Consider the following 9,407-nt stretch of genomic DNA (forward strand, 5'->3'; position numbering starts at 1 on the left):
CACTGTGTTGTGCAGTGTAAATATATATAATGGGGGTGGGGTATATATATTCTGTGTGTAGCCACCCTAGGACTTGTTCTGTAGACCAGGCTAGGCTTGAACTCGGAGATCTACCTGCCTCTGCCTCTGCCTCTCAACTGCTGGGATCAAAGGAGTATGCCATTATGCCTGGCTAATATATACAATTTTTATTTGTTAGTTAAATATAAGCTTTAAAAAAATGGTGAAAGGAAAAAGCTACCAGAAAGATCGTGACTTGTCAGACACTCTAATTTTGAAGTCCTGGCCTCTGTAATTTTGCTGCAAATTTCTCTTCCTTTCAACCCATCTGGTGTGGAGTACTTTTCTTTGGCAACCTTGGCAAATTAATATAATCAATATTAATACCTCCTTTAAGGCCTAGAAAACACAACAATGTAAAAAGATCCTGCGGAGTAAAGAAAACCTGCAGCCCTTAAAGGTGCTAAAGAGTGGGGGAAAATGACTGAAAGCACATGCCGAGCTGCCAGCACAATTTGCTAGCACAAACAAATGCTAGACACAGAATTTCAATGTAAGTACAAGAAACCTTTGTAAAGCATGAAAATTATCTGACATCTGCACTGAAAAAAAAATTGTGAAAAGAAGTAGTATTTGCCAAGAAAGACTTCCATGAGAAGTGTTAAGAAAGCCTAAAATGCTCACTCTGCCAACTGATTACCCTGCGTGTCTTTTGGCTGCTCTGCCATCCCATGCTTCACTGATTGCAATGGAAGAAGAAACTGCCCCTCTCATCTTTGACAATGGCTCTGGCATGTCCAAATCTGGCTTTCTTAGCAGTGATGCACCCAAGACTGTGTTTCCTTCTATCATCCAGAGCCCCTATACCAGGGCCTCATGGTAGGCCTAGGCTAGAAAGACTCCTACATAGCTGACAAGGCCCAGAGCAAGAGGGATATCCTGAGCCTGAAGTATCCTAACACGTGTGGCATTGTCACCAACTGGGAAGACCTGGAGAAGAACTGCTACAATACCTTCTACAATAAACTGTGTGTGGCCCCTGAGAAACACCTGGTGGTTCTGATCAAGGCTCCCTCTGAACTTCAAATCTAACAGAAGATGATACAGATATTTGAAACCTTCAATATCCCAGCCATGTGCATGGTCATACAGGTATTGCTGTCCTTGTATGCATCTGGGTGCACCACTGGTATTGTCGTGGACTCTGGTCATGGGATCACACCTAGTGCCCATCTATGAGAGCTATGCCCTTCCCCGTGCCGTCTTGCATGTGGACCTGGCTGGCCAGAACTTAACAGACTACCTCATAAAGATCCTGACTACAGCTTCACTTCCATTGCTGATGTGACATTAAGAAGTTGTGCTGTGTTGACCTGGATTTTGGGCAAGAAATGTCTATTGCTGCATCTTCCTTCTCCTTGGAGAAGGGCTATGAGCTACCTGATGGGCAGGTGATTGCCAAAGGCAATGAGTGGTTCTGTTTTCCAGAGGTTCTCTCCCAGCCTTCCTTGTGGACATAGCCCTATGGCATCCATGAGACCACCTTCAACTCCATCATGAAGTGTGATGTGGACATCACAAGGACCTGTATGCCAATATAGTACTGTCTGGTATTACTACCATGTATCCGGGCTGACAGGGTGCAGATCACAACCCAAGCATGCAGCACAATGAAAATCAAGATCATGGTTCCCTGTGAGGGCAAGTACTCAGTCTGGATTGGCGGCTCCATCCTGGCCTTACCTTCTGACGAGTCAGGCCCCTTCACTGTCCACCGCAAAGGCTTATGGATGGATTGAGCAGGTGTCAGGCATCTGTTACATAGGTTGATTCTGAAGCATCGATTTGCCCTGGCAAATGTAGACATCTCATGCTTGCCTCATAAAACTGAAATGAGCCTTTGAAAAGAAATTCTTCCTTAAAGCTTATATCTGATATCAGCACTGGATAGTAGAACCTGTTGCCTATTTGCAACCTTGTATTCAAGTTAATTGTTCCCTTGGTACATGTTTAATGCCCTGTGCATATCTTGATTTAGTTCTTAGTCTATGTGGTTCACATAGGCTGGGGAGAACTTGCTGTAGAAGAAAAATCCCTAGTCTGGTAGATATGTGTGAACAGCGATCTGTGCAGGGTATTAACCAACAGAAGACTTCCAGGATTTCCCAAAGTTGGCAAGGGTTCCTGAACCAATCACCACTTCTGTCTTGCTGGTCTAACTGGGTGGGAAAGTCCGAGTCTTAGAATCTAGTTTCCATTCTGTTTTATTTTCCTTCCGGACCACCATGGGTTGTTGTTTGCCTTAAGCTGGGAACATTTGCACTGACAGGCCTGCAAGTGTATTCATCCTTTTAATTTACATAAGGTTGTTTTGTACTCAAGTCTGTAAGAAATGACAAACTTTGATGTTCTCCTGTGCAGTGAAAACATTGGGCCCCAGCAACACAGCGTGTAAAGAAAAATAAAAGTCCTACAGTCAAAGGGGCTAAAACAATGGCAACCACAGGTTTCCAATAAGAATGGATCAAATGCCTGGGTTTTGTGATGTGGAAGAACAGAGACTGGAGTGCAGCACTGGCTGGCAAACTGATCATCGGATGGACTCTGCTCACCACCTGTCAGCCAACACAGTTTAATTGGAACACAGCCATGCTCATTTGTTTACCTGTTGTCAAAGGCTGCTTCCATACTGTAATTGTAAAACTGAGGCACACGATACAAACAGAATGAGCTATAAAACTTAAAATGTTCACTTTCTGGTACCTCACGGAAAATGCTTTTCAACTCTGGAGTAGAAAAATGCACCCTATCAGTGCTTCTGACATGTCAATGGCCACTAGCATCAGCTGGAGATCTTGTTAAAACTCAGATTGTTCAGACCTCTAGTCTCAAAACATCTGCAGTGGGGCCTAAATATTTCCAGTTCTAACAAGTTCCCATTACTACATTCTGAGAAGCTCTGCTATGCGTAATTTGAAGGTGAATCTCTTGGAAAACAGGAACCAGAGAGAAAGTTGGATTAAGGAATATAGATAAACTTTTTTAATTGTGTGTTTATACGTGTGTGGTATGTGTGTGTGTGTGTGTGTGTGTGTGTGTGTGTGTGTGTGTGTGTGTGTGTACATACTCATATGTGTCCATGCAGGTCACACAGATGGCTGCCATAAGTTGACACAAGTACCAAAGTCTATTGGTATCCATCCTATATTTTGAAACAGAGTCTCACAAAATTCGACTAGACCAGCTGGCCAAAAAGGCCCTGGAATCCCCCTGTCCTCGCCACACAGCAAGGGTTACCTGCATGCATTGTCACACTCATGCACTGTCACACTTTTTATGTGGCATAAAGAATGTCCCAACTCAGTGTGGCATACTTACCCAGGATGAGATATACTGGGTATGGAATCCAAGACTAGACACAAAATTAACTTCTATCTCATATATACTTTCCATATAAAGTTAGTCTTGCAAATGTTTTTAGTGCACCTGCGTTTTGACCATGGCCTTTCACTGGAGGCAAGTTACAGAATGCTCCATCTAAGGCAGTGTGGTCATGCTCAGGGGAGTTTTGAATTTGAGAGAATTTCCACATTTCAGTATATTCTGATTAGTGGTGCGCAACCTGATTCAAATGTCACAAAGAAGAAAGGACATCCTGTATTCTGCCAGTGCTGAGCAAACACCTCGTTCATGTGACCCACTTTCTCCGCCGTCATCATGCAGAATTTGCCAACTACTAAGGATTTTGCCAGCCATAAGCAAAGAGCATGTGAGGGTGCTCTGAAATCTATTCTTGGATTTCCCAACACGCTGGGACAGTCCTCCTCTTACACTTGACAAAACTTGCTCAGGACACATTAGTCTATAAGTAGGTCCCCGAATAGGATCTAAGACTAACAGTAAAAGGTAAACTGATTCTGAGATTTACTTGGGTTAGAGATCACAGACATATATAGATGAGCTGGATAAATTCAAGTATCAGATTAATAATCAAGGGAAAATAATTTTAATCTAAATTAGACAAGATATGAATATGTGTCAAAAATAAGTTAACAAATCTTTCATGTATTGTTTTTTAGGATACTTAAATATATGAAGTGATCTCTGCTCTTCATGGAATCAGATACAGATGGGAAATCAACCCCCACTGGAAGATGGCAACACAGAAGTAGTACGAGCTCTACCTGAACCTCAGAGGCTTCTGCTTGAACTGCGTCTGGAAGCATGATAGGTGTTCCAGGTGGGTGGGCTACTGAGGTGGGCAGGGGACAGAGCTGTGAACTTGGGAGTTAATGTTGAATATAGAAAAGCCATGACCAAGGGTAACGGAAAGAATGGATAATTACAAGCAAACTCTAGTGTACACCGAATATCCCATGCCATAAGGCAGGGCAGGGAACAGGATTCTGGTCCAGCCATGACATCATTTTGTATGAGTCTAAAGGATTCCTACATTCCTATTCTGCCCTTTTGATCATCTTGCATGAGTGATGCGATCAAATACATATCTGGGGAAGATCAGTGGAAGACAATATAATCGGTTCAATATAACAAGAATGAAAGTGGGTTGACCAGGTTAGTAGTAAACAATTTTTAATCAAGAATTGTTCCTGTCTAAAGGAAACACATGGACAAAACATGGAGCAGAGACTGAAGAAAAAGCCATCCAGAGTCTGCCCTACCTTGGATCTATATCATCTGCAGACACCAAACTCAGACATTATTGCTGATGCCAAAAAGTGCTCTCAGACAGAAGCCTAGTATGGCTGTCCTCTTGTATGACTCTGCCAGCATCTGACTAAGACAGATGCAGACATTCATAATCATCTGTCTGAATCCAAAGACCCCAATGGAAGAGTCAAAAAAGGAATTAAGATAGCTGAAGGGGAGGGCTGGAGAGATGGCTCAGCCGTTAAAGGCTAGGCTCACAACCAAAAATATAAGATAGCTGAAGGGGATTGCAACCCCATAGGAAGACACCAATATCAACTAACTGGACCCCAGCAGAGTTCCCAGGGACTAAACTACCAACCAAAGAGTATGTACATATGGGTGGGTCAATAGCTCCAGCCACATATGTAGCAGAGGATTGCCTTATATGGCAACAATGGGATGTGAGGCCCTTGATCCTATGGAGGCTTGTTGCCCTAATGTGGGGGGGGGGACACTAAAGGGGTGAGGCATCAGTAGATAGGTAGGTGGGGGAGCACCCTCTTAGAGGCAAAGGGGAGGTGGAGGGGGAGTTTACAGAGGGGAGATGGGGAAGGGGACATTTGAAGTGTAAATTAATAAAATAACCAATTAATTTTAAAAAGAAGTAGTAAACAAGAAACAGATTGGAAATCAGACAATATTTACAAACTTCAACTATATGGATCTGTTAAGTGTATGGACCAATGAGCAATAAAAAGAGAGTTCTTAAGATGATTCCCAAATTTCTGGCTCTCAAACACTAAGAGAATACTGGTGTTCTTGACAATGGGCACATGGAGTTCGTAATGTCTGTACCTTTATGTGCACACTCTAAGTAGACCCTATAGAGCTTAGGCTCCAGTGGATAACAATAAGAACCCTTCTGGATCCTCAGATATACCCTCAGGAACCTTCCTTACCCAACTCGTTCAATCTAACTCTGTGTTTCAATTATGAATTGGCCACTGGGGATGAGGACAGTGACATTCAGAGAGCTTGTGACTTGCCTGGGTTGCACTCCTCAGAACAGGTTTCAAAGCTCACTATTCTCATCTCTATTATGTCTACTCTCACATTATTTCCCCCAGGATTATATGACTACACTGAACTTGTATGAGCAGCTAGTATTAGTCAGGATTGGATTATGGTCCAGTCGGGAGTTCTCTGTCTTGTTCTACCTCTCTGCTAACCCTCCGACCATCCTACCCCATCCCTTTTGCATATTTTATTATTTGATGCCTATTTCTTGCTCCCAATAACATTTTTTAAAGTCTATAATATCCACTAGCAAAACCTTGTTAAGTGCTAAAACACTGGCCCATATCACCCATCCGAGCACACATATATTTAGATAGAGGCTCCAGGGCCTCCTTGGAGTGGTCTTTACTTGAGTGCGCCTAAATGTTGTCAAGAGATCTTGCTCACCGTCAGTTTCCTGAGTTGCAGCTTACAGGTTCTAACTGCAAAGACCACAGGAGAAACCCAGGAGGCTTGGAGGAGGCTGCTTGCTTTAAAAGGCATCAGATATGCTTCACTGAGAAAAAAAAAATTTAAAGGAATGCTTCTAGGAAGCACATTTCAAATACCATGGCAGGAAAATGGGTGGTATTTTCTAGATATCAGCATAATTTCAGAGCACTGCAGGTTACAAGAGCAGATAGCAATCACAGTCAACATCATCATCACATTTGACACAAAACTAGGGTCACATCCTTAGAGGGCCACAATCCTCACAGCCTCATAGCTGGATAACAGTATTTGCATTTTACCCAAGCCATGAATTCCCTGGTGTTATCCTATTTCTCTTCAGGCACACTAAACCAAGGTGTCAAGTGGGTGATTTGCTTGAGAGTTTAGTGCCTTTTTGGTTAATAGTAGGTATGAGAGTGATTCAGGTTATGGGTGAGCCTATGGCAGGAGGATATGTGCACATTAATTCAGAGCCCCAAATGAATGCCTTAAATCCCATGGGTTATTCTAATGGCATTTACTGTAAAACACTACTGACTACATTGTGATACTTTCTGATATCATGCAGCTGCAATGATGGAGTTATTAGCCTGTGAATTTACCTCAGCTGCCCTGGAGAGCTCTTCCACTCCAGACTGGAAGAGGAAGGAACTGTGCTTGAATCTGGGGACCAGATTGTAAACAGAAAGCTTGGTGACAGAAATAAGGACACTGCGATGCGTGACAATGTTGCCATATAGAGTTAAGGATGTTTAGTAACCTATTGTGGTGTTTTGAAATCAGCACATGCCGAGCAAAATCAAACTATAATATGGTTAAAACAAAAGCAAGTGCATTAAAGTCTAATCATGTCCTTCTCCTTTATGTATTAAAATTGGAAGCCTTGAGTGATGCCTTTAATTATGGCCCTGATGTTTTAGTTGCTGAGCGGTTTATTTAAAGTGACAGAATCATTTTCTTTGTACATAATTACTCCTACTGAATTTGTTATATAAACAAATAGGAGACTAATAAATCAGAGACGGAAATAAAATTGATAGCTCTCACCAGATAATAATCTTAATGTGTTTATGACAGATTGCTGATTCATATGTAATTTAGTCTGAGAGTTACCTAATTAGTGAGAAAATCGTTACAAGCTTACTTCTTTGGCATATTAACCTAAAGAACCCGCAGTGTTGAGGGCAAAATGGTTCGTGGAAGAAAACAGAGGCAAAACACTAAAAATCAATATTAATATGATTTTTTTATATTCTCTTTAAACCTGCATGTGTGAATTCTCCATATTGCCAAAATGGAAGGATGGTAAAAGGATATTCACTTCCTGATAATTAAGGCAAAAATAGGAATTATACCACCAAAAAAACGGCTGTGGTGTAATTAGTAATATACCTATCAAATGACACACTGAAGCAGATGATAGAGACTCGCACACCATGTGAGAGGCTTAATGTCACATGATCCTGAAGGTCACTTCCCCTTAGAGTCCTATGACCTCAGATTCAGGTCATAACAAAATCCAGCTCTGGGGTCCCTGTATATTTACAGAGCACAATTTTATCTGGTTTTAAAATGTGTTAGATACATTTCCACATTCTCTTTTAAAGTAGTCAAAGTTTCCCAGAAACTCTTCTGATGGAAAAAACAAACGAATCAAGGGAGCTAGAGAGATGCCTCAGTGGTTAAGAACACTGGCTCTTCCACAGGTTCTGAGTTCAATTCCCAGCAACCACACAGTGACTTACAACCATCTACGATGTGACCTGATGCTCTTTTCTGGCATGCAGGTGTACATGAAAATAGAATACTCTTACACATACTCTTTTTTAAAAAAGAGGAAAAAAGATACTGTATGTAGAACTCAGTAAGAGAGCACTTGCCTGGCATGCAGGAGACTCTAGATTTGACTACCAGTCCCATGAAAATAAAATAAGTAAGATATAGACGTTTGATGCCATGTACAAAATATTGTCATGAAATAATTTAGACCCACAATATGGTCTTACAACCTCACGGCACAGTTAGAGCTGTTGCATGGTAGCCTCCTTTTATATAAAATGAATTTCCCTATAGAAATCATAGTTGGATTTCAGATTATCTAAGCACTATATACAATCCCACCTTACTACAGAGAACAATTTGTTGGCATGTAGACTCAAACAGTAACCAAAACTGGGCAAGTGACAATTTTTCAATTATGGGAAGTAATTAAGAACCATTTTATTTTTCTTTGTGTTTAAGGACAACTGCAGATATCCATATACTCCTAGATAGGGATATATTACCCTACTCTAGACCAGTACCTATTACGAGTACTTTTAGATATTCTGTCTTCAACAGGTATCTCCTAAGAATCTACACTGTTCTAAGTCTTTGGTATATCATAGAGAAATAGTCACTTTCTCTAAGGACAGAAAGCATATATTGAAGATCACTTGAGTTAATATCAGTGCGAACTAGAAATAGTGGAAAAGTTAATATTTGAAATAAAAAATAATGAAAGGCAACAGGTAATATCTATAGCAATAGTTACAAATTAATCATAAAATTAAGAAATGTATTGGTGTAATAAATGTTACAATAGTAAGTTAGGTTGCAACATGATGAGTACTATAAAGAAAAAGATGAAATATTAAATATATCATATATCATATATCACATGTATCAGTAATTACAGATACATATGAACTAATGAGTGTAGGTTGATGTCAGGCAGATACATGATTGAACAGTAGAGAGTGGGGTGGGGACAAAGTTTTTGTAAGGTGGGAGAGAGGAAGAAAGAGATCAAGATGGAGTCTACGGAATAGGATGATTCAAATTTAAGTGAATTCGGTCACTTTTATTTTGTCTAGGTGGGCAGTCAACAATTTATTGTGTGGATGAATTATGGATTGAGAATTTAACATGTAAATCTAAGTGCTAAATTACAAGTTTCTAGAACGTTGATTTCACCAGGTCAAAGAGGACAGTGTGTGAAAGAAATGGCTGAGAGGCAGTTGGAGCGTGTGGAGCTGGTTCTGTTGCCTGTGCAGAGTGAGAACTCGCAGGGCCTGCAGAATGAGATATGTGTGTCTGTGCCAGGCATGGTAGCTACCACCTAGGGGACCGTAGGGAGAGGCAGGCTAAAAGGGAAACGGCCGCAGGGAAAGGGCGGTTTGAGGACCATGTAGCAGAGTAGCAGCCAGAACAAGCAGATCCAGCTCATGGGAACTGATAGAAAACATTCCATTTCTAATTTTTAC

General features: G+C 41.1%; 1 pseudogene; it reads left to right on the top strand.

The window, feature by feature from the left end:
• Positions 1 to 748: 748 nt before the first annotated feature.
• Positions 749 to 1,799, top strand: Actg1-ps3 (actin, gamma 1, pseudogene 3; annotated as a pseudogene).
• The last annotated feature ends 7,608 nt before the right edge of the window (positions 1,800 to 9,407 follow it).

This window comes from Rattus norvegicus, chromosome 4 (genome assembly GCF_036323735.1).
Source record: "Rattus norvegicus strain BN/NHsdMcwi chromosome 4, GRCr8, whole genome shotgun sequence".
NCBI lineage: Eukaryota > Metazoa > Chordata > Mammalia > Rodentia > Muridae > Rattus > Rattus norvegicus.